The 23,716-nt window shown below is 63.9% G+C and overlaps 1 protein-coding gene across 3 annotated transcripts in view; it reads left to right on the top strand.

Annotated features, from left to right (window-relative positions):
- RAI1 (retinoic acid induced 1) overlaps positions 1–23,716 on the top strand; it is a 51,622-nt gene that overhangs the window by 17,698 nt on the left and 10,208 nt on the right. Inside the window, exon 2 of one of the 3 annotated variants that reach the window (XM_064520098.1) lies at positions 5,172–5,258. The exons of 1 other annotated variant lie outside the window; for it this stretch is intronic. The gene's annotated coding sequence lies outside the window, so the exon portion shown is untranslated. Of the gene's footprint in view, positions 1–5,171; positions 5,259–11,050; positions 11,354–23,716 lie in introns of those variants that run through there. One more of the 3 variants, XM_064520100.1, reaches the window with a different exon arrangement.

Below are 23,716 nucleotides of genomic sequence, written 5' to 3'. Positions count from 1 at the left end.
CTGAGCACGCCTTTCCCGCGTGCGGCGCGTGGTCCCGCGCGACGGGAGCCTTGCTGCTCGTTTTGGGGGATCGAGGCGAGTTTTGCTGGCACATTCCTTTCCTCTGAGTGCCGCCGGGGATGCAAGGTGGAGAGCCAGATGTGCGTCCCCGGCGTAACGCAGCGAGGCTCCTGATTTAAGGGCTGTGATTAACCTCTTTCCGACGGTTGCTAACCAGGTGCAAAATCATCGCGGGATGAGGAGAGAGCACAGTGAAAACAGCCAGTTTTCCTCCGTCACCTGGAAACGCGTATGGATGCCATTTTCTGTCGAGAAACCTGGCACGGAGCAGGGTTTTGATTCGTGAAGGGGAGCCAGGACACCCGGCTCGCACCGGCGCTGCCCCAAGCTCTGTGCCCGGAGCAGGGCCCCTCCTGCGACGCTAACGAGAAGCGAGGCGGAAAATCCTCCGGGATTTGCTGACCTTTTTGGCGTGAATCTTGCTTGGAAAAGCACCATTGGGCAAAACCCCGGTGGGCGAAGCCCGTGGGTCAGAGGGACCACACGCGTGGGTTTGGCCTGGCCGGTATTTGTGGCCGTCATGCCACTGCGTTGGGGACCTTCTTCTCTCGAAAGCTGGGTATCGGGAGGAGAAAAGTTGTCGTGGTTTTCCGCGGTTAAGCATGAAGAGTGGGGGGCATCGTGGCTTGTGTTTTATCGTCAAGGTTTAAACCGGGAGCTGCCAGACTTCCTAATTTCAGGAGATCTGGCGTCTGTGTAAATCAGGGCACAGTCAGAGCTGGTGTTGCTTGCTAGGCCTCCAGCTCCTCCGCCAAGGACGACTGCAGCCTTCTCCGCTCTGTCTTTTGTGCGTCTCACTCGCAAGTGCCGTATTTCACCTCTTCCCCCAAATACTGCTTTGGCGTCATGGTCATTTTTAGACCAGCTTCAGTGTTGATCTCAAGTGGCGATATTTCTCCCCAGAAACGTAAATGTGCGTGTGCATGCGTGTGTGAGACGATGCCGTCTTGAAGGGCAATGTCTCACCAGCCTTCGGAGCTGGAGTCAGCAGCCGTGCTTGCTTGGAAAGGTCGGAGCATCTGTCACCAAATCCGCTGTCGGTCCAGGCTGGAAGTCCAGCCTGCACAGCTCCAGGGAGCGGTTCCTCCACGGGGTCCCAGCGCAGCCTCTGCTTCCACCTCCCTTGGTGGCCAGAAGGACCCCGTGTGCTGGACCCCGTGTGTCGTCCCCAAGAGATGACCGCGGCCGTCGGGCCGAAGCGCCGCCGCGTCCCCAGAGCCCTGTGCAGCGTTGGGCATTCCCACCTAGGGACAGGGTTGTCCCCCCGAGGACCCGTGCCGTGGGGAGGGGGACGAGCGGAGGCTGGACACGGGTGATGCTCTCCCAACCCCTCGCTGGGAAGACAGAATAGGCCAGGGTAGAGGGAAGGAGGAGAACTGCCAAAGTGGGCAAGTATATGGGCTTGGAAAATGTGAGGAGACAGAAAAATTTATTAAAAACAATTAATAGCTGCTACAACCAAGGATTTAAACTGAAACCAAAGCCTTAGGGAGAGAGGAAATGAAGTGGCTTAAGATTGTTATTTTATTGCTTAATATTTTTTTTTAAATATGATATGCTAAATGCAAATAAGCATTCTTCCCGAGCAGGAGAGGGAGGGAATGGAAGACATGCCGGGAAAAGTGAGTGGGATCGAGGTTTTGCATCGTTCGCTGAATTACTGGCAGGTCTTTTGTAACATCTGTTAAAAATAAAACAAACATTCATTTCCATTTCTTGCTGCCTGAGATGGCTTCTGCAAAAAATTTCAACCTGTCCAGGAATTAGTCTTGCGAGTTGCCCTCCCTCTCCTCACGCCTCCTCTTCTCCAGGGGAGGTTTCCTTCCCGGCCTTCCCAGGGGCTCCATTAGCCCCACATTAAAGCCTTTCTGCTTTGCTCTGAACTCGCCGTCGGAGTAAAAGGAATCCTAATAAACCGCTGGGAAGATGCTGCCATTCACTCTTTCCATGGAAACCCGGCGGCGGCGCGGAGCGGAGCTGCTCTCCACGACGCCCGGGTCGCGGCGGGAGGAGACCCAGCCGCGCCGCGGAGATGGTTTCCGTGATGAGGGACCTTTGGAGAGCAGCAATCGCCGCTCTCCCACCACGGAGACCCGCTCGGCCAGGGGGGCCTCGGGGCGCGGAGGCGGCGCGGCCGGGACCCCGTTCCCCGCCGGCGTGGTGGGAATCGGCGCAGGAAGGGGGGTGGGAGCGAAGGGGCTTCTCGCCTTCGCCCCGAGCCGCTCCAAGGCGTTGAGGGCGACGCAACGGAGGCCCGGCCTCGTCGCGGGCACGGCCGCTGCGAGACGCTGCGGCGGGGAGGAGGGCTTTGCAACGCGCGGCAGCCGGTTAGGAGCAGGAAAACCGGGCGGATGGAAATCGCTGGGATGCGCCCGGCGCTGGAGGAGGCCCGGAGGAGGTCGGTCCCCGCCGGCGCGCGGAGGCCTTGCCAGCTGGAGGGACGGACGGAAGAGGAATGAGGAAGCGGCGGCCCGGGTGGAGGAGAGCAGCGCAGCGGATGCGGCGCGGGAGCCGTGGGAAGTCCCGGGAGGCGCCGAGGCCGAGCCGGGCCAGCGGAGCACAGCAGGGGCAGGCGGGGAGGGAGGAGGGTGGGGAAAGGCTCATTTTTCTCCGCGCAGAGGAGGAGAAGGAAGCCTTATCTTTGTAGGTCGCGGTGGCGAGACGCTGCCAGAGCCGGAGCGGCTTCGTTCCAGCGGCTCCGGCAGTGACATTGCCATGAGTCATTATGTTTTGGCCCCCGGGGGGGTTAATTGAAGGGACGCCCGGGACTTTTCCTGGCGAGGTGAACCCTGTCCTCGGGATCCAGCCCGGCGGAGGCTCTTCGGTAGGGTCTGGGCTGGACTCGCGGTGGCTCCGGGGGACATTGCGTGCTGGGAGGCAGCTCGGGGATGCTCCTCGCGCCGGATCGCCTAAGGACAAAACCAACTTTCTCTTCCGCCCACCCGCATCCTGCAGGAGCTCGGGGGGGTTCAGCCCGCCCAGGAGCTGCTCCCATAAGCCGGTGTTCAGCCCCCCTTGGTGCAGGGTCGGGCTGAGACGGCTGAAACGTGCCGCGAAAACAGAGCCCGTTCTGCTCCCGTAACCTCCAAAGTGCTGAGAAATCGTGAAATCAGCCTCTGTGAAACCATAAATCACAGTTGCAGAACTACGAAGCCGCCAGAAAAATCAGGGCCTTTAAAAACCGAAGCGTTTGGCGGCGATTTAATTTGCATATTGGGCTTTTGAGGGCTTATGGTTTCGGTCTCCCCGGCGTGCTGAGGTCAGGGCTCTTGGAGGAAGGGCCGAGGTTCTCGTGAAACCACACGAGTCTGGGAGCCGGGGATTTGAACCCGAGACTCAGAGCCACGAAATTACCGGCCTGGACAGGATGGCTAAATTTATGGGATCTTGGTGTGCAAATCACAAATCCTTTAGTGCTGTCTCAGGTCCAGGAGAACATCTGGGGGTGATCTGCTGGGGGGCCACCTCGCCTCGGCGTTACGGGGGCCGCGGCTGTGTCCCAGCCCCGGTGCGAATGGCAGAGGAGCTTAGCGCTGCGAGGGGTTAGGGAGGGATCTGCGGTCGCGAAGGACGGATCCCGAATCCGGGAGCGTGGCGAGGTCCCGACTCGTTTTTGGGTACTGCAGAGTGGCCCTGGTCACGTCTTAGGTGGCCACAACCATTTGGTGGTATATTAAACATAAAGTAGCCATGATGTGCCTGGGGCTAGGAGAGGTCTTGGAGGATGGGATGGAAACAGAGCACTGGACCAGGTTGCCCAGGGAGGCTGTGGAGTCTCCATCCCTGGAGATACTCCGAAGGGTCCTGGGCAAGGTGCTCTGCTGAGCCTGCTGGAGCGGGGCTGGGCTGGGTGGTCTCCCGAGGTCCCTCCCAAGCTCAGCCCTCCTGTGACCCTGTGAAACCGCTGGGGGAAGAGGATGGGCAGGGATGGGGCGAGACGAGACCAAGTGGTCCAGTGCTCTCCAGCGCCCTTGGAGGGACTCCGTGGCGCTGTCGAGGTGAACAGCTCGAGAAATGGCAAGATCGGAGTCACTGCACGGAGGGATGGAGGGCTGCGCATCCCATCCCGCGGGAGGGACACGGGGCGCCGGGGCAGGACCCCGCCATCCCGGCCCACCGGCGGCACCGGTCCCGGTGGGGAAGCCGGGCGCTGGCAGAGCCGCTTGCCGGGAGCGCGGGGGTCTCCGTCCCTCCTCGCCGTGCACACAGCACCCCAATTTCCCCATCGAGAGCGGTGCCGGGCCAGGGGGGAGGCTGCTCTTTGGCACCCGTGCCTCTCGCTGCCGGCTGCGCCGTGCCGTGCCGCGCCATGCCGTGCCGTGCCGCAGGTGTGGGTCGCTCCCGCCGGGAGCCCGCGTCACCCAGGGCCGAGCACCCGGCTCTCCGCGCGTGCCAGGGGGGTTTTGGTCTGGTGGCACGAGGCTGGAAAAGGAGAGAGGAAAAAAAAAAAAAAAAAAAGAAGAAATGCAAACTATAAAGACGCCGGCAGCCTCCTCCTCCTCCCGCTCCCCCACTCCGGAGGATTAAGCTTCCAAAAAAAAAAAAATGTCTGCAGCTTTCTGTTGACCCTGCATGATGGCATTTTTGCGCTCTGTGTGCTGCCTCTGCTGATTGCTATTCCTGGCACAAACACACACACACGCACACACACAGACCCGGCACCGCTCGCACGGGCACCGCGCGCCGGCTCCCCCCTCCCCAAAAATAAAAAAAAAAGCGGAAAATAAGCCTAATAATACTCATAAAAAAGCAGGACCCGGGGAAACGGCGCGGCGGTGCCGCTGCCCCGGGCGGCCCCGGCCGCCCTGCCCGTCACCCCAGCGTCTGGGCGCGAGCGCGGCCGAGCCCCCACCCCACCTCTCACCTCGCGCCCGGCTCCCCCGAGCACTTTGGGGCTCTGCCGGCGCAGCCCGAGCCCGACACCACTCCTACCGCTGGCATTACATTTTCAGGCTGGATGCTATAGGGCCGTTTCTAATTACCTTATATCCCCTAGTGGTCTATGAATAATGGTTAGTGAAGGAGCTCGGAAGGGCTGCTGAGAAAGGGAAGCGAGAAAAAAAAAAAGGAGAAAAAAGAATTGTGCTATTTCTCACATTTTTTTTCCTAAGGATCTAATCTGGCTACTGTGTTCTGGAAGAGGAGGAGAGAGACAGCAGGAGAGAGAGAGAGAGAGAGGAGAGCGAGAAACATCGCAGGTATTGTTACCAGCTCTATCTTTGTGCTTTTTGCCGGTTCCTTCTCTTTTTATTTACGCTGCAGCAGAATTTGGAGGTGGGGGGGGGATGCACGGAGCTTTTCCCAGATTGATTTTTCTCCCGTGCAACTCGTGTGCCGTTGCGACTGCACCGATGCCCGGGGCTGGCGTCGCGGAGTTTGTGGGGGGTGTGCGTGTGTGTGTGTGTGTGTGCGTGTGTGTGTGTGCGTGTGTGTGTGTGTGTGTGTGCGCGTGTGCGTGTGTGCGCGTGTGTCCTGTTTGCAGCCACCGGAGAGGAGGGGGTTGGTTTTGCATTTCTGGAAGTAATAAAGAAATCTGCAACCGGTCCAAAAACCCTACTGACTTGCCGATTGATGAGTGTCTGAACAAAGATGCAGCCGAGACTCGGATTATTTATGTATTTGCGTGTGTAAGAGATTGATTCGTTTTGCTTGTCCTGACTTCTACTTTTCTGAAGTTAAAATAATAACGAGCATGGGATCGCAGGAGGCTCTGCAGATGAAGGCTTTCCAAGGAGGGCTTATTTTAATTTGGGAGTTATTGACGTGCATGTTTTTCTACTTATAAAAGTTGCAGCGTCGCCACGATTAGGCAGCTCGCCGGCCTCGCTGCTGTCTGCACGTGAGGACGCCGGCTTGATCTATTTTCTTTCTTTCGTTTGGTGGCTCGCAGGCTCCCAGGGCAGGGAAAATGGTTCTGGCAGATACGCGGGTAGTCGCAGGGCTCGCACATCTGGCCGCGCGCTTGGAAAGCCCCTCGGTGGGACGTTCACATCCCCTCCCGCTCCCTTGCTCCCACGGCACATTTATACAAAAATCATCCGCTGACATTAATAAACAAACAAACCAGCCGACGACCGACGAACCCGGAGAGAGGGTTCGCTTTTCCCAACCGGAGCGTGCGTACGGCGCGGGGGGGGGGATGCACGCTTTTGTTTTAAATACCGAAATGGCAATGATTGAAAACACATGAATAGGATGCAATGCAGCGTGTGCGCGTTGCAGGGGGCGGGGGGAGCTGGAAAACTGCTTAGACGACAGAAGCGGAGCTCGGATGCCTGTGTGGCACATGAAAGCCGCGGGGGCCCGTCCCTCGCCGGCTCGCCGGGCTGCAAAGGCAACGCGACACGACGGGCTGGCGGGCGCGAGAGTCGCCGGGAAGAGCCGGGAGCCAGGCGCGTGGTTAGGTCCCCTCAAACTTTGTTGGCTGGGGCGTTAATGCAGCCGGCTAATTGCACTTAAAAATAAGGAAATAAAAGGGAGGTAGGCCCCGGCGTGTGCGTGCGGCGGGCAAATAGGTGCAAATCCGGCCGGGGAGCCGGGGAGGTCCTGGAGCCTTACCGGCCGCCCGAAAGCACCGGCGATGCTGCTGCTGCTACGGAGGCTCTATCCGAGTGCGTCCGAGGCATCCCTCGGATTGCATTTATTTGCGCGGAAATAAAGCTGCGGCGGCCGCAGCGATGCCCAGAGCAGGCCTTGGGGAGCGGAGCCGGTGCGGCGTGCCCATCACCTCGCCTCCCGCCTGGCCGCGCTTTTGTGTGCGCCGGCTGCGAGGGGGAGCGGAGCCGGGGGCGCGGGAAGGCGGGCAGAAGCCGCGAGGGCGGGGAGCCCATTTAAATCGGACTTAATGGATTCCCAGGGTAGCTCTTTTAGATGAAAGTCAAAATAAGAGCCAAAGTGAATCTCAGCAGACCTGTCTGTTGCATTAGAGATGCAGCCTTCCTCTCCCTCCCTCCCTTTTTTCTTTAAAAGAGAAGAGAGAGGGGGAAAAAAAAAGAAAAAGTGTTATCCGCGCGGAAGACAGAGTGGAGTTTCTCGCTCCGATAATGAGAGCTCTAATTGAAGAACTTAGGGCCTCTCGGGAGCGTCTTTACTGATCGCTGCTTTTGTTATTCATGCCGCGCTCCGGTTGCATGGTTTGGGGGGGGCCGGAGCGTGTCTGGCTGCGGGATGCGATCCCACCCGGAGCGGCCTCGCCGGCTGGCCGCGTTACTCCCAGGCTGCCGTGCCCAAGGAAGGGACACGTGCCCAAAACCCCTCGGCCGGTCGCGGTCTCGCCGCACGTCTTCGCTCCGAGCGGGCGCCGCCGGGACGGATCCTGCGCGGGGTCTGGGGGGTCCGGGTGAGACCCGCGCCGGCCCCTCGGCTTGGACCCCCTCGGATGCTGCAGCGGGTGCGAGCGCGGCAGGTCCTCGCCGCCGCCCCCGTCCCTCTCCCGGGCCTAGAAACCTTCTGCAGCTGCAACTCGGATCCGCGCGGGAGAAACCGCGCAGGAGCATCCCCGCGGGCCGGCTTTCGCGGGATGGTCCCAGCATCCCGGCAGAGACTGGCTCAGCGCCGAGGCGAGGCACCGACCGCGCATCCCATCGGAGGCGGCCGAGCCGGGATGCAGCACCCGGGGCCTCCCTGGGCCCCCACCGAGGTGGGACCGTAGCCTCCGATGCGGAGGCCGAACATGGGAGCTAGGAGGGCGCCCGCAGCTCCCGTTTTGTCCCTCCCCACGGTGCCACCACCAGCCGCGATGGCATTTTCCCACGGCACCTCGGTTCCCGGGGACCGGCCGGCCTCGCCAGCGCCCGGCAGGCTGGGGCTGGGAAAGCTGCCCGCGGTTCCACAGCATCTCCTTGATGGGAGCGAGAAGGAGGGGTTTCCACCTCCGTTTCATTTCCTCGCTTATTTATTTATTTTCGGCGCTCGCCAGGCTGCTGCCATTGGAGCAGGGCGCTTCCCACCCCCCCACCCCCCCCGCGAGGGATCATTAAAAGCCGCGGGCAGCGGGTATCTCGACGCCCTGTCAATCTCGGCCTTTGCAGCAGCAGCCTCTGAAGGCTGGTGCTCGGCTGCGCACGGAAAACAAGCGCGGCGAGGGGGAGGCGAGAGCGGGGCTCTGCAGCCGCCGGTCGATAATCGCCGTGTCAGTCACCGCCCGCGAAGTTCCCGCGCCACGCCGGCACCGCGAGCACCCGGGGAGGCCCGGCCTCGGCACAAAAAGGGGGGAAAAAACCCCTCCGCCGGCTTCGATTTGCAGGGTTCATTTCCCCTTTCCCTTTTTTCCCCTTCTCCACTCTGTGCGTCTTGGGGGGGGCTCAAAAAACCCTCGGAAACCCCCAGCGCGGCTCCCCCTCGCGTGTCCCTGCCTTAGCCAAAGCCGAGCAGCAGATCGAGGGATTCTTCCTTTTGTGCAGCTTCCCAGACCAGGGATGCACCGGTGGAAAGGGGAGGCTCGGCGCAGCGGGCGCACACCGGCCTTACAGGAGAGCCTCCCCTTTTGTCTCCGAGGCGATCAGCCAGCAAAGGGATCCGCAAATTAATTAAAAATCGCTGCGTCTTGATTGAGTTATTCCTGCTCGCATCCCCCTTGCCTATCAAAGGGCTGGGAATGGCAGAAGAAAATTCCCGTGTCTTTCCGAGCAGATCAGACGCATAAAGCAGGCTGCCTAGCTCTGCTTTCATCCCAGGCGGCGAAGGAAATAAAAAGGGAATGGCTGGTGCAGCATCCAGAGAGGTTTCTCTGGAAAGATGTGGCCCTCTCCTGTGCTCAGAAATCCCGTAGTCTTTGGGCTATCCAGAGGAGGAATTAACAGCTTTGCATGCCAAGAACCGGCCAAATCGCGGTTGTAACTCCGCCAAAGTTGATGGAGATCCAGCGGGGGTTGATTTGGCCCCCGGTCTCGCGCTTGCTCCGCAGGGAGCACGCTGCATCCCTGCCTCCTTTGCAAAGAGAGTTATTCCGGCGGGTTTGGTGCGGCTGCATTGCACCGAGTGGCAGCGCGCAGCGAACATTGCGACCGGCTGTATCCCCGGCGCCTGGTGCCATAAATCCGCGTGGGGCTGCCAAGCCGCTCGGGATTTCTCCCACATTTCCCGCTGCGAACGTTTTAACCGGGCGGATTTATGTCTAAGTGGTGCAAATGATGCACGGCAGCCTCCGCGCGCCGTCCGCTCGAGCGACTGCACCGATCCCGCGCTCCGGGCAGCAAGTGGTGCCGGTCGGAGCGCCGGGAGCAGGGGGAGCATCCCGGCCGGTGGGATGGGGGATGGCCATGATGGCGAGGGCAGGTTTTAGGCAGCGGCGTTCCCCTGCAGCGCGAGGCCGGGTGGTGAGCGGCCAGGCGAGGCGTGCGGGAGCCAGCCCAGCGCCCCGCAGCCCGGCCGCAGCATCCTCACGTCCAGTTTTGCACCCGTGCAAACCGGGAGCACCGACACCGGTTTTGCTCCGGCCAGGGAGAAAAACCCGTTGGCCCAGCGGTTTTTTTGCGAGCCAGTTTCTCCCTGCTGCTTCCCCCGGCAGCCTGTGCAGACGGTTGCAAGAGGAGCAGAGGTCATTAGCTGGAAGGATCGGATGAGATAGTTTCTTAAAAGGATTGTCTGATTTCTCTATTGATCAGCCTGATTTAAAAGGGGGAGCCGGGTCAGGGGGGCGTAAATTATCCCTGGAGGCGGATGAAGGCCTCGACGGCTGCGCTGGGCAGCGGAGTCAGGGCCGGCTCTGCGCAGGAAGGCAGAGAGCTGCATGCGGCTGCCGGCCCGTCCGGGTCTGCTCCGTGCCGGCCCCGGCACCGGGACCCGGGGAAGAGCCTCTCGGGGCTGCGGCGCGCGGGGTTGCATCCTGCCCCGGGAGCCGTGGGGCTCGGCCAGCGTCTCCGTCCCCTCCGGGCCCTCGGGAGCAAGGAGCCGCCTGCAAAGGGCTCCGAAAAGCCCAAGCGGAGGAAATGGAGCGCCGCTTCCCCGAGCACGTGCTGCTCTCGCGGCTCCGGCTCCGGCTCCATGCTTGCCCCGCAGCCCGCCGGTGCGCGCCGGGAGGCCACGGCTCAGCTCGCTGGCACTGGCTACCATTTTAGAGGAGACGCGGCGCGGCGGGTAATTATTTCTCCCTCTTAATTGAAATTTCAGCCTCAGCGACTTGCTGGAGCGTGTGCGGTGCGGGCGCGGGCCCTCGTCCCTCGCGCGAGCTCCATCCCGGCACCAGGAAGGGATTCCCAGCTGGCTCCGGCCCTTCCCAGCAGCATTGACAGGCCGCCTATTTCTGCAAAAAAAAAAGCAAAGCAGAGATTTCAGGTTTTTTGAGGGGGTTGTGTTATTGTTTCCGTATTCCCCTATTTTGCTCGGGATGGAGGGCCAATTAAAGGAAATGCGGCGCCGCGGCCCGGCACCCCGCACGGGCCGGAGCAATCAGGTGCAGCGCGGCAGGGCCGAGGAGACCCAATCGAGACGTATAAATGAGCTGTTGACATCCGAGCAGCAGGTACCCGTGCTGGCGAGCGTCAGCCTTGTTTGCTGGCTGTTGGGGCTGCGCGGCGGCTTCGGGGCTGTGCCGCGCGGGCGATGGCACCCGGCGGGGTGGCTGCCTTCTCCGCTCGGGCTGTGCATCGTTTGCACCATTTGCACATCGAGCATGACGAATGGAGCAGGGGTGGGCGGTGGGGTTGCTTCCCCGGTGTCCGTGCATCCGTGCATCGCCCCTCCGCAGAGGTGCAGCAGCGCCGGGGCCTGGAGCCCCGTCCCGGGGGCGCTCGGCGAAGTGCAACGCTGTGATTTGGGGGAAAGTGGGGAAACTGAGGCACGGGGCAAGCTGGGGGCTTATGCAGCGTGCGCTCGTCTTCCCCAGCTTGCAATACCTGGGGAGGGTGCAAAGGGCCGTTTTTCCTGCATCGACGGTGCTCTGAGGACAGAAAGAGCGTTTTTAGGTCTCCCGCGCGGAGCAGAAACGCTGGGCGACATCCTGGGGAGGGCACGGCCGCTCGGTGCCCCCCCCCCGGCCGGGAGCCCTCTGCGTGCGGCGGTTGCAGGCAGGAAAGCCGAGGGGAAGGAAAAGGCACCCGGGGGGAGCGCCCCGAGGCCGGGGACCCCCGGCCCCCTCGCAACGGCCTCGGCGCGGGGCGCCCGGCGCAGGAAGGAGCCGTGTCGCAACGGCGCCCGGCTCGGAGCCGCGCGGAGGCCGGCCGGGGAGGAGAGAGCGGCTCGGCGGCGAGGAACCTCATCAGCGTTTCCTGTCTCGCGACGGCGAAATCGCGTGCGGCGAAAGGCTCTAAAAATAGGATCAACAAACTTTTAACCGCGCTCGCAGATGTGAAAGGTAAAACCGGAGCAGCCCCGGGGAGGCGCGGGGAAGGAGCGAGCCGCCGCGGCCCCGGAGCCGGGCTCGCTCCTCGTCGCCCGTGTTTGCCGGCCGGGAGCGCGGGGCCGGGCCGGGAGGCCGTCGGGATCGGCAGCCGGCACGGCGAGGCTGACCCCGATCGGCAGCCGGGCTCGGCGCGGAGGCGCGCTGCAGCCGCGCGGCTCTTCCCGGGGTGGTCGCGGCGGCAGGAGCCGGAGCGTGGGAAAAACCCACCATGCGTGGGAAAAACCTGTGCGTGCCGCGGATCACGCGCGGCCCCCCGGCATGGGGGGCACCGAGACCCCCCAGCCGGGAAGGGTCCTGCTTGGCCCTGTGTGCACGCTTCCTTCCTTCTTCCCAACCCGGCTCCGTCTCCTCCTGCGCTTTCCTCCGGTGCTGTCCCTGCCTGCTCCGGGCGTGCGAGGGATGCGGCGCCGGTGGCCCCGATGCCGTCGCCGGCAGCCGGGACACAGGGATGAGCGGCGCAGCCGGCACGTGCCGCCGTTGGGACCCGCACGCGGGAGGAAAACGCGATTCCCCGGGTTACTGTAGCCACCCGGCTCCCGGCCCTCGGCGCCCGCTCCGTAAGGATGCTCCGAGGGGCGCGGGCTGCCCGGGGCTGGGGCCGGCGGAGGGGAGGGCGCCCAGGCGTTCGGCGCCGGCTCCCTGGGAGGTGTTTAACAGCCGCTTTCTGCGCGCTGGCTGGGGGGTAATCTATATCCTTCTGCCTGTAATTGCCTCTCTTTACCTGTCCTTCTGGCTGTAATTGCCGCACCGCCGCGGCGCGGGCTGAGGGGGGTCGGCGGGAGGAGCTGCCGTCAGCCTTCACCTGCAGCCGCGGATTAGCCGAGGGGGAAAAATTGCCCTTCAGTCTTTCAATTTAGCTGAAAAAAAGGAAAAACCGCTCTCAAATAAGCACAAGCCGCCTGGCCTCGTTGGGTGGCCGGGGCGCCGGAGCGATGCTCAGCCCGGAGCGATGCTCAGCCCGGAGCGCCGCACCGAAGCCTTCCCGGCCCCGCTGCCATCCGCAGCGCCTTCGGGTGGGATCCCTGTTCCGGCAAAAGGCGTCACCTCGCCCGGGAGTAATTCCCAGGAAGGGGAGGGGGCCGGGGCAGGCAGACGAGCAAATCCGTTTTATCAGACGCCGCATATTTTATGAAAGCACATTTCAGCTCTTCAGCCTCGGAAAGCTTTTCATACCCTTTAATTTTCTAATAAAAAGGAATTACGTTTGCTGAAAAGCCAGTAACAAGATTCACTGTCATTGTCTTTTGTACAGACCGTAATTCCTGTCGCGGGCGCCTGCCGGCAGCCCGTTTGTGTGGTCCTGGGTGCCGCCGCCGCGGGGGCCGAGCCGGGGAAGGGGGACGCCGCGGCCGAGCTGCCCGGCCCCCGCGACCCTCCGGCGCGGAGCATCGGGACCTGGCGGCCGGGGATGCTCGGTGCCACGGGGAGCGGCGGCCGCTTCCTGGGCGCTTTGCAAGGCGCAGGCTGGCTCGGCTCGCGCCCGGGAGGGCTTTGCAAGCCGAGGGCGTTTCAGGGTATCTTTGGCCCTTGCCTCGCTGTCGAAGGGGCTGGTCGTGTCTGCAATGGGAGCAGAGCGCTGAATGCCTCCCGCTCGCTGGACCTGGCGATGCAGCGCTCTTCCTCCCAGGGCCGCGCGCCCAGAGCGGCTCCCCGTGAAGCAGCGGCTGGTTTTGGGGCGTTTTCCCGCTCCTCGTGCACCGGCCCTTTGCTCTGGGTGCAGGCACGGCCGTGTCCAGGCTCTCCGGCTCCGCTCGGAAAGCGTTTGGCGGCTCGCCTCTCCGTGCCGGCAGCGGGGTTTCCCCGCGGGCGAGGGCTCGAGCTGCGGGTCCCGCGCCGGCCCCGGGTTATGCACGCTGCCCCGGGGGAGTTGCAAGTCGTCCCTCTTGCAGCTGCGTGTGCAAGAGCAGCATAACACCCAGGCTAAGAAAATAGCTCCTTTCCAAGCCCAAATAGCACCCAAAGCCACCAGCCTCCTTGCCGGCAGGACGCTGGCCCCGCTCACTCCCCGCTTCCCTCTCGGCTCTCCTCTGCCACGCGGGATCCCTTCCCATGGCCACGTGGTGCTGGAGCGGCGATGCCGGAGCCGCCGGCGCCTGCCTTCCCTCCGAGTTGCTCTTCCCAAGTTTGAGCTCGCGTCCTGTTTTCGCGCGGGGGGAGCCCGAAAGCAGCCCGCAAACAGAAATATCCTCCGCTCCCCCCGGTTCCTCCCGGCTTCCCTGGTGGCTTGGAGGGGCGTCGGTGGCTTGGAGGGGCTTGGGGCTCTCGGAGCTCCCCGGACGCGGGTGACAATGGAAGCGTCGCCTTTTCGCCCGCGGCCGGCACAGTTTTAAATGAGGTCCCAGGTAGCCATGGTTACCTCTGCTCTTCAGCACGAGGTGACTTTTATTTGCTGCCTTTTGTATTTGCACATCGCGGATACGCGTCCTCCCCAACCGCGCTCGGCACTCGCGGACGCGTGGGGCCGCGGGAGGCAGCCGCCCGCCGAGGGGACGAGCCAGAGGGACACCGGGGCTGCCCAGGTCTCCGAGCCCCCCAAATGTCAGGAAAGCTCCTTAATTTCCAATCAGTCTCTCTCGTTGGGAAAGGGGGGGCGACAGAAGTGCCTCTCTCCCGCCCCCGGGCTTGTCCTGAGCTCATCTCCCTCGCAGCCTCCGCGTTATCCCAGAGCCTGAATCGGGACTTTTCCCGATCGCTGCCTTTCCCCGTGCCGCAAGCGGCTGCGGCCTGGCAGAAGGGGTCCCGCGAGTGAGTCCTTGCAGCGGGGCGGCCCCCATGTCCCCTTGGCCCCCCGGGTGACCCTGGAGCGGGAGCAGAGCCAGGGCCCCCCGTGGTGGTGCTCCTTTGGGTGGAAGCACCGCTCGCCGCCGTGCCGGGGGATGCATGTTGTGCCGTGCCGGGGGATGCATGTTGTGCCGTGCCGGGGGATGCACATGCTGCCGTACGGCGGGATGCACGCGCCGCCGTGCCGGGGGATGCACGCTGCGCCGTGCCGGGGGATGCACACACCGCCGTGCCGGGGGATGCATGTTGTGCCGTGCCGGGGGATGCACATGCTGCCGTACGGGGGGATGCACACGCCGCCGTGCCGGGGGATGCACGCACCGCTGTGCAGCCAATCCCCGGGACTCCACGCCCGGCTCGCCGCCAGCCGCGCACCCCCCTCCCCGCCTCCCATTAGCATCGGGGGCGGCGGCGGGGCGGCCGGTGCCCTTTTCTTTTTGGCGGCGAGGAGGACGAGCAGCGCGGCGGAAGCGTGCTGGGCGGGCGGGCGGGCGGGCAGGGCGCGGGGAGCGAGCGCCGGGCGCGGGAGGGAGAGGCGCTCGGCGGTGATTGATGCGAGATCATAGCCTCATTCCACAGGATCATTGCTCAGAGTGTGGGCAAAGCTGCAGTTCCCGGGGGGACCATCGCGGGGATGCGTGCGAGCCTCTGTTTCAGGGCAGAGGGGATAGAAAGCCACATATTTTATGCATCTTTTTTTTTTTTTTCTTCCCCTCTGAAGCACCAGGAAAACAAAACCCCGAGCTGTCTAATCAGAGACGAGCAGATTCCACCCACTTCCTTGGACAACTTGCATTTGCTAGGAAATCATCGAGCTGCATTTGCAGCAAGCAGAGTGCCCCAGCGGTAGCCTGCGCCTTTCTGGCAGGATGATAACCAGGGCTGAGCAATTATTGCGCTGCAACGGCAGCAGCAGACATATTGGCTTTTCTCAGCCAGCGGGAGGGAATTTGCAGAACGGAGCAGGCAACCGGAGCGGCTCGCGCGCGCGGCGTCGGACGTGCGGTGGCTGGGGTTCGCGGCTCACCGTATTTGCTGGTGGCAGCACCTCGGTGACCCGCGCGTGGCACGCACCTGGGCTTCCGTTTACATTTTTTTGCAAGGGAAAGGCCCCGCTCTGCTCCCTGGAAAATGCCTCCGGTTGCCAGCTTCTCCCTCTCCCTCGGCCGGCTCCGGCTCTCCAGGTGTGCACGCGCTAGGGCCCGTGGGGAAAAGTTGTTTGCTGTCTTTTTTTTTCCCCCTAACGAGAAAAACGTGCTCTTGCCGAGGCGGCATCCTTCAGAAACCACCGCGCGGGGAGGACGGGCGGGCGGGCGGGCGGCTCGGTGGCGTTTGCTCCGGCGGGTGCCCGTGCGGGAAGCAGGGCCCCGCCGGCTCGGGAAGCGCTCGCCGGACTCGCTCCGCGCCCAGACCCCGCGTCGGCGGCGCCGGCAGCTGATGGAGGCGCCAGTATATTAGCAGCATTAATTAAGTTACAAAAATTATGCATGTTATCAGTTATGAGACGACCTTTCATAAACTCAGTTATTAAAGCAATAAAGCATGACCCGCTGGTCCTAACCGGTTTAATGGCTGGCTAAGAGTGCGGTTTCTCACATCATACTTTTAGCAGGTCATTAGCCGAGCAGTAAGACAACGTGGCGAGCCGAAGCGATGCGCTCGGGCGGCAGCGGGGACGGACACACCTCCGCCCGGGCCGTTCGCCGGCGGGTGCGAGGGCCGCGGGCGCCCGGTGTTTTGGGGCTCGCGGGAGGCACGGCGGCTCCCCGGCGGCATGGCACGGCGCATCCCGGCACCCGGGCCCCCGGCACCCCCGGAGCGCCTCTTCCCCGTCCCCGTCAGGCGTTTGCAAGCGCTGACCCTCTCCATAAACAAAGGAGAGGCAGAGGGAGGGTGGCTGGCATGTTAATATACTCTCCCCCCCTCTTTTCCTCCCTTCATCCCTCTGGGAAAGGCCTTTGCAGATATAAGCAAACCTTGATTAAAAGCTGCCTGACAGGCAACGGCAGCAGCAAGCAGCAGGCAAGGAAGCTCTGCGAGTCCAAAGGGAGCTGCTGCTGCTGCCGCCGCCGCTGCCTCCATTCTCAGATGTCCCTGATCCTTTAATCAATCACAGCCGCGGAAGAGGAGAGCAAACACACATGCCGAGGCGGAGGTATGTGCGCGCGTTCGGCGCAGCCGGCGCGGAGGCACCGGAGCGGACGCGCGCAGAGAGGCGCGGAGCCGTTCCCATGCATGGAGCTGTTCCTGTGCACAGAGCCGTTCCTGTGCACGGAGCCGTTCCCATGCATGGAGCCGTTCCCATGCATGGAGCTGTTCCTGCATGCGGATCTGTTCCTGTGCATGGAGCTGTTCCTGCATGCAGAGCCGTTCCTGTGCGCGGAGCTGTTCCTGTGCATGGAGCTGTTCCCATGCATGGAGCTGTTCCTGTGCATGGAGCTGTTCCTGTGCATGGAGCCGTTCCTGCATGCAGAGCCGTTCCTGTGCGCGGAGCCGTTCCCGTGCATGGAGCCGTTCCCGTGCATGGAGCCGTTCCCGTGCACGGAGCCATTCCCGTGCACGGAGCCGTTCCCGTGCGCAGACCCGTTCCCATGCACGGAGCCATTCTTGTGCGTGGAGCCGTTCCCATGCACGGAGCCGTTCTTGTGCGTGGAGCCGTTCCCATGCATGGGGCAGTTCCCGTGCGCGGAGCTGTTCCTGCATGCGGATCTGTTCCTGTGCATGGAGCCGTTCCTGCATGTGGAGCCATTCCCATGCGTGGAGCCATTCCCATGCATGGAGCCATTCCCATGCACGGAGCCGTTCCCATGCACGGAGCCGTTCCTGTGCATGGAGCCATTCCCATGCATGGAGCCGTTCCCATGCATGGAGCCATTCCTGTGCGCGGAGCTGTTCCCATGCACGGAGCCATTCCCGTGCATGGAGCCGTTTCTGCATGTAGAGCCGTTCCTGTGCGCGGAGCTGTTCCCGTGCATGGAGCTGTTCCCATGCATGGAGCTGTTCCTGTGCACAGCACCATTCCCCTGCATGGAGCTGTTCCCGTGCACGGAGCCGTTCCCATGCATGGAGCCGTTCCTGTGCGCGGAGCCGTTCCTGTGCGCAGAGCCGTTCCTGCGCGCAGAGCCGTTCCCATGCATGGAGCCGTTCCCATGCGTGGAGCCGTTCCTGCGCGCAGAGCCGTTCCCATGCACGGAGCCGTTCCCATGCATGGAGCCGTTCCTGTGCGCAGAGCCGTTCCTGCGCGCAGAGCCGTTCCCATGCACGGAGCCGTTCCCATGCATGGAGCCATTCCTGCGCGCAGAGCTGTTCCCACGCACGGAGCCGTTCCTGCACGCAGAGCCATTCCCGCGCGTGGCCTTTTCCCGCAGGCACCCGGAGGCCGTGGCGTCAGGGCGGGCTGCAGGCAGGACCCCCGCGGGGCGCGAGACGGGCACGGGGACCGGGATGTCCCCCCACCCAATGCGAAAGGTGCCCCCAGGCTGGGGAGATGCAGGCCGCGGCCTTGCCCCAAATCACCGGCTTACGGAGCAGAACCGCCTCCCGGGCTGATTCGTCAGCGGCTCCGGCGCTGCCAGGTTCACTCCGCGTCGAGGCCGGAGGCGGCGGCGGAGGGAGGGAAAACCCGTCGTTTTAGCAGAACTGAGCAAAATCCGCCCGCGGCGCCGGGGCCGGGCTGGGGCCGCACGGCCGGTGTTTGTTCTTGCCGTCGCTTATTTTTAGCACCGCGTCTTAATACGCTGTGACAGTGCCCTGGGACGCCGGCGCTGCCGTTCGCGTGACGAGGTGTCGCGGGCAGAGCCGCTCGCCACCGCCACCAACGAGCCTCAGCCGCTCGCCGGCGTCAGGGCGGCTAACAAGGCCCCTCCATGCACGGGGGCCACTCTGTGCGCCGAGTTTGCCCGGGCTCAGCCCGTCCAGCGCCGCGGGGAGGGCCTTGGGGACAAGCGGGCTGCAGCATGTCGGCAAAGCGGCTCCTCCGATGGCTCCTGGGCCGATCCAGCAGCGGCCGAGACCGCGGGAACGCTGCTTCCGTCTCCTGCCGGCATCACCTCTCTGGTTTTGGGCTGTTCCCGCTCTTCGGTTCTCGCCCAGCTCTGCTCGTAAACGTGGTTTTGCAGCCGCCAGCCGGGATGCGCCGGGATGCGCCGGGATGCGCCGGGATTTGTGGCTTCAGGTGAGCAGGAAGCTGGAGCCTTCAGGCACGGAGCCGGGCTGCTGGCAGCTCCCACGTGCCGCGCCGGGGAGGGACGCCGAAGCCCCGCGCTGACACCCTGATTTAGGAGTTTTCCAGCTTTTTTCCCCCCGTGCCGAGCAGCACGGCCCTGTTAATCTGAACGAAAGCGGAGGGAAAATGTGCAGGGTTCGGCCGGGCACCACGTGGTCTGGGAGCATCGCGGCTCTGCCCGGTGCACGCAGCACCGCAGCCGGCACCCCGGTGCTCCGTCCCGCCGCCGCTCCGAGGGGAAACGAGACCCTCGGGGAGGGTTTTTTATTTTTTTCTTTTTTTGGCACGGCGTTTCTAATCAGCCGCCGCAGGTGCCCGGCTCGCTGCTATTTCAGGAGCCCACTTGAAACCCACCTGCGAGAGGGGAGAGGCGAGCCCGCTCCCCTCCTGCGCGGGGATGCTGTGTCTCCCGCGGGATTTGCCGGCTCCCGGAAAGCCCGGCGGCGCGGGGCAGAGCGAGGGACAGGCCTTCACCCGGGCTCGGCGCGTTTACCGCACGCTGCGGCGCGGCTCCTGCCTTTTTTCCCCTCCCTTTCCCCTCCTTTCCTGAAACATTATAAATCAAACGGCTTAAAATGTAAAGCATCAAAAATTCTAAAACCTTCATCTATTATTAACCGTGACAGTAAATTCTACCTCCGAATGTTTTACATAGCAACTGTTACCAGGCCTCTCCGCATCCGGAGCTGATGCTCCGGCAACTTTAAATCACGGCGGCGCGTTGCAGCAGCCAGGGCGCTGCCCGGCTGCTCCGGAGCCTCTTCCCTCGGTCGGGAAGCGAGCGGAGAGGCTGATCGCACGGAGCAAAGGTGTCCTGGCCTGGCCGATGAGTGAGCCGGGTGCACGGGGGCCCCCCAAATCCTGCCGCTGGATTTGTCCCCCGGCCGGCCTCGGATGCGCGACTGTGTGTTTGGTTGCTGGGCCTCCCGGGTGTGACGGGGACCGGAGCATCCCGGAGCCCCCGGATCAGCATCGCTCGGATGCGGGCGCAGCCCAAAGTGGCGTCGCTGCCGAATCCCATTGCTTTTCCAACCATGCGCCAGCTCGTTGCGTTACGGAGCATCCTAAGTAACGAAAACCAGACCGGAGTGGTTAAAATAAATGAACGACGTGGGGGGGTTGTGATGGAAAATGCTTTCTTCTTGTTTGCACGTTTTTTCTTTCTGCTGATTTTAGTTTTGCTCCTTCCATCGCCGGCGCATGGAGCTGGGGTGTCTGCGGCGGCGGCAGCCGGGGATGCACCGCGCGGGGCACGCTTGCACGGCCGGCGGCAACCGCCCGCACCAAAACCCCTTTGCGAGGAGGAAAGAAAAAGAAACCCCCCGAAAGCCGTGCCCTCTCCCCGACAGCGCCGCGGGCTCCCGCGTGCCGCCGGCCCCGCTTCCCCCGGCGGCCGCCCCCCTCCCTCCCTCCCTCCTCCCCGGGGACAGGCAGCAATTTTCCTGCTCCGAAGACGCTCGCGGAGGTTTGAGTGAATCTAGGAAGCAAATCTAATTGGCAGCCTCGTAATTCCTCGGGGGGACGTGTGCTCGGGTCGTATCTGAGCACATTCCAGCCGGCGTTTAAGACGCGCCGGATCCAAACTTGGACAGTGAAATACCGGCAGCTCTAAGCTCCTTATCTATTTCAGGCAGATTAACTCCTTAATCATCCCTTTTGGAAGTTCCCTGCCCCAAATTCCTCGCCCCCGCCCCCCCGCGCCAGCCGGAACAAAAGGCGCCGCCGGGATTGCGCCGGGTTGGGATCCGGGGATGCGGGATGGCTGACACAGTCCATAGCAGGGCAGCAGAAGACGGTCCTTGGAAACCTGCTTCCCCGTTAACCTGCCGCGCGTTTGTCTTCCGCACTTGGAGACGGGCGATGGAGAATACCGAAATAATTTATCGTGCAACATCTGACGGCGGGTTTTTTCCTGCCCCCCGTCTTTTTTTTCCTTTTTTTCTCCCTGGGATGCCGCTCAGCATCCTGCAAAATGGGTCAAGCCCGGAGTGATGCTCGGGCCACACGTGCACCCTCCTTCCCGCGCCCCAGCCGGCAGCGGTGGGAGAGGCGGCAAATTCCCTGCGGGACACAGCGGCAGGCAGGCCGGGACGCCGCTGAAGCCCCAGATGGGGAAACTGAGGCAGGAGCAAACCAGGCAGTGCCGCTGCCATCCCGCCCCGTCCCCCCGGGAACCGGGCACTGCCGGGCTCGCCGTGCAGCCCCATGTGCGGCTTCGCCGGGGATTTGCAACGCCGCCGGCCCGCAGCAGCAAAGCCAGACAGCAGGGCAGGTTATATTTTGTTTTCTGGTGCTCATAACAGCGATTAGAGTAGCTAATTACCCTTGGTATCGAAGTGAGTCAGCCCGATAGCGGGCTGGGAGGAAGGAAGGACGGGAGGAAGGAAGGAAGGAGGCGAGATAGCGACCCGTCAGGGGGAAAATGAGCCCGGAGGAAAAGCAGAAGCGCTGTCACCGCGGGGGCCGGAGGGGCCGGAGGGCACTGCAGCGGGGGTGACCTTCCCTCCCCGTCCCCGCGAGCCCCGGGAGCCGCCGGGCCGCGATTCCCGCGGGATCCCGGCGCAGGGCCGCGGGAGACGCCGGGGCCGAGGCTGCGGGCTGCCGGTCCCTCCTGAACCTCGCTCGTCTTTCCTGCGTAATGATCGACTTGTTTTCCTCTCTCCCGCCAGCGCCTCAAGGTTGATGTCAATCCCGGCGCTGGGGGAGGCGATAAACACGGGTTCGCCCTCCCTCCATGTTAAGGCCGGCTATGAATTTTCCTCCGCGCGCTTCCCTGCTGGAGAGACGCTTTGCCCAGGGAAGCTTGGCTCGGCTTGAGCATCTGCTTTGCACCGAGCTCCCTGGCTTTTTTTATTTTTTTCCCCCTTCTCTCTTTTTTTTTGCCAAGCCCTTCTCGCAGCTGCCGTTCTGCGGAGGCAGGAGGAACCCGCGGCCGCTTGCTCGGGGTTTTAGCCGCTGCCAACCTCCCTTCGCGCGGCATCGCTCCGGCTGCCGACCGCAGGGCTGGGACGGGCCGCGAGCCCCGGCGTCCCGAGCCGCGGCAGCCAAATCCCACCGCCGCAGGGAAAAACCCACGCGGAAAATTCCTGGTGGGGAGGAGCAGGAAAGGGGGCTGCGGGAAAGGGGGGGGGGCTGCAGGACAGGGGGGGTTTGGGGGAACCTGCCCAGGGAATTCCCCGGCAGCCGGAAGGGAGGAGCGGCTGGCTGCATGGCGCGGGAATGGCCTGCGCACCCCTTCCTCCTCCTCCTCCTCCTCCTCCTCCTCCGGGCTGCCCGCATCCGCCCGCCCCCGCGCTGGGCGGCGCGGCCCCAGCTCCATTTATCATCATCTGCGGGCAAGCGGAGTGTGCAGGGAGCAGCTGCTCCGGCGGCCGCGCGCCGGGGGGGCCCAGGGCCTGGCGGCCGTCTCCGTGTCCCTGTCCCCCGGCATGGCCCCCGTCCCTGCGGCCCCCACGGCAGTGCGTGCCGGAGGGGGGGCCTCGAAAGGGGGCACGTTGCAAGGGGGGTCACCGGAGCGGGTGCCCCACAGCCTGACCTCGTGCTGGGCAGTGCGTCGGGGCTGGGGGGGCTCCGGGGGTGCAAAGCGCTGCGAGGGCCAGTGCAAAGGGGAGGCAGGATGGGTGCAAAGGGAGGCAGGATGGGTGCAAAGGGAGGCAGGATGGGTGCAAAGGGAAGGAAGGATGATTGCAAAGGGAGGGCAGGACTGGTGCAAAGGGAAGGCAGGATGGAGGCAGCTCCCTGAACGCCCGGATGCTTTGATCCTGCCCCCGGGCGAGCCCTGCAGATCCCTCCCCTCCCCTCCAGCCCATGCGCTGCCGGGAGCGCGGCACGGCGTGGGGGTCCGTCCGTAGGGCCTGTGCCCCCCAGCCCCTGCCCGGCCCCAGGGCAGCGCAGCGAGCGCCCCGAGGCCACATCCCAGCCGGCTGCTTGCTCGCATCCCCGCTCGCCTCCGCCTGCCTCCCCCTTCTCCCCTTTCCTCCCCTCCCTCCATAATAAAATGACACGAGGCAGTTTGCGGTGTGGCAGCCTGCCAGCGAGGGTTGCTTTCAACTCCACCAGCTCGCGATTAAGCAAATCCGGGGCTGACGCTCCTCCGGAGGCGCTTTCTCCCCGGAGAGCGGCACGGAGCCGGGGGCCAGGGATCCGGGAGGCCGCGCGGTGCAGCATCGCCCCGCGGCACCCGCTGCGATTTTTAGGCGCCGCGTCCTCGTCGATGCGGCGTCGGAAAAGCCGCGCGGCCCCCGTGCACGGGAGCGGGGCACCGGGCGCTTACCGCGGTTCCTCAGCTGGATGCGGCCCAGGCAGCGCCTTTTCCCCGGGGGGGAGAAAGCAGGAGGGGGAAAAAACGCAGCCAGGCATCACAAATCCATGGGAGCAGGAGGCAGGCTGCACCGCGTGGCTGGGCACCGCGGGCCCCGGCGGGGGACCATCGCCTGCCCCTGCGCGGGGATGCGAGCCGGGCGGCCCTGGCGGAAAGCTCGGCCGCGGGAGGAGGCATCGCGGGGGCCGCGGGGCCCCTGGGACGCCGCCGCTCCCTCCTCCCCCCGCCCGCGCGGAGCCTTAACCTTGCTGCTGTCGACAGCTTGATTTGATGCCATTAAAGCGTTTGCTAGGAAACAGCCTGCATCAGGCGGCAACATCTGTTAAGCTCCTTCCCTCGCAAAGCCGCCGCGGGGCCGGGGAGCCGGCGGGGCCGGGGGCAGCCGGGCTGGGCTGCACCTGCGCGGCGCGAGCCCGAGCGCCCTGGGCACCCATGGGTGCGCGGCCCGCTCAGCGCGCCGGGGCGAGATGTGCTGCGTGGTGCAGCAGCCGAGTACTGCGGCCGCAGTAGGAAGGAGCGTGGCCTGGGTACCACCTCCCCAGCTGCTGCCCCGGACCCCTGTGCCTCAGTTTCCCCGTCTGTGAAATGGGCCAAGGCTCTGAGCCGCCAGGGCTCGCAGCGGGGAAGGGCGTTGGGCTGGTGAGTGCTTGGCGCTGCGCTGCTCCCTGCAAGCGCCATGATGCACATGCACGCCCCACGCGGGTGCACGGCGCTGCATGTGTGCACGTCCCCAGTGCATGCACGCCCCACGCGTGTGCATGGTGCTGCATGCCCAGCACGCATGCATGCCCCCGGTACGTGCACGCCCCACGTGCATGCATGCCCCATGCATGCACACCCCACATCCATGCACACCCCATGCGTGCACACCCCGCACACATGCACGCCCCACATCCGTGCACACCCCACAACTGCGCCCCACACGTGTGCGCACTCTACGGACCCCCCTCCCCCCCGTGTGCATCCTCTGTGCAGCCCCTGCTCTCCG

The sequence above is a fragment of the Dromaius novaehollandiae genome, chromosome 14 (assembly GCF_036370855.1).
Source record: "Dromaius novaehollandiae isolate bDroNov1 chromosome 14, bDroNov1.hap1, whole genome shotgun sequence".
Lineage (NCBI taxonomy): Eukaryota > Metazoa > Chordata > Aves > Casuariiformes > Dromaiidae > Dromaius > Dromaius novaehollandiae.
This window is presented reverse-complemented; position numbering and strand designations above follow the sequence as displayed.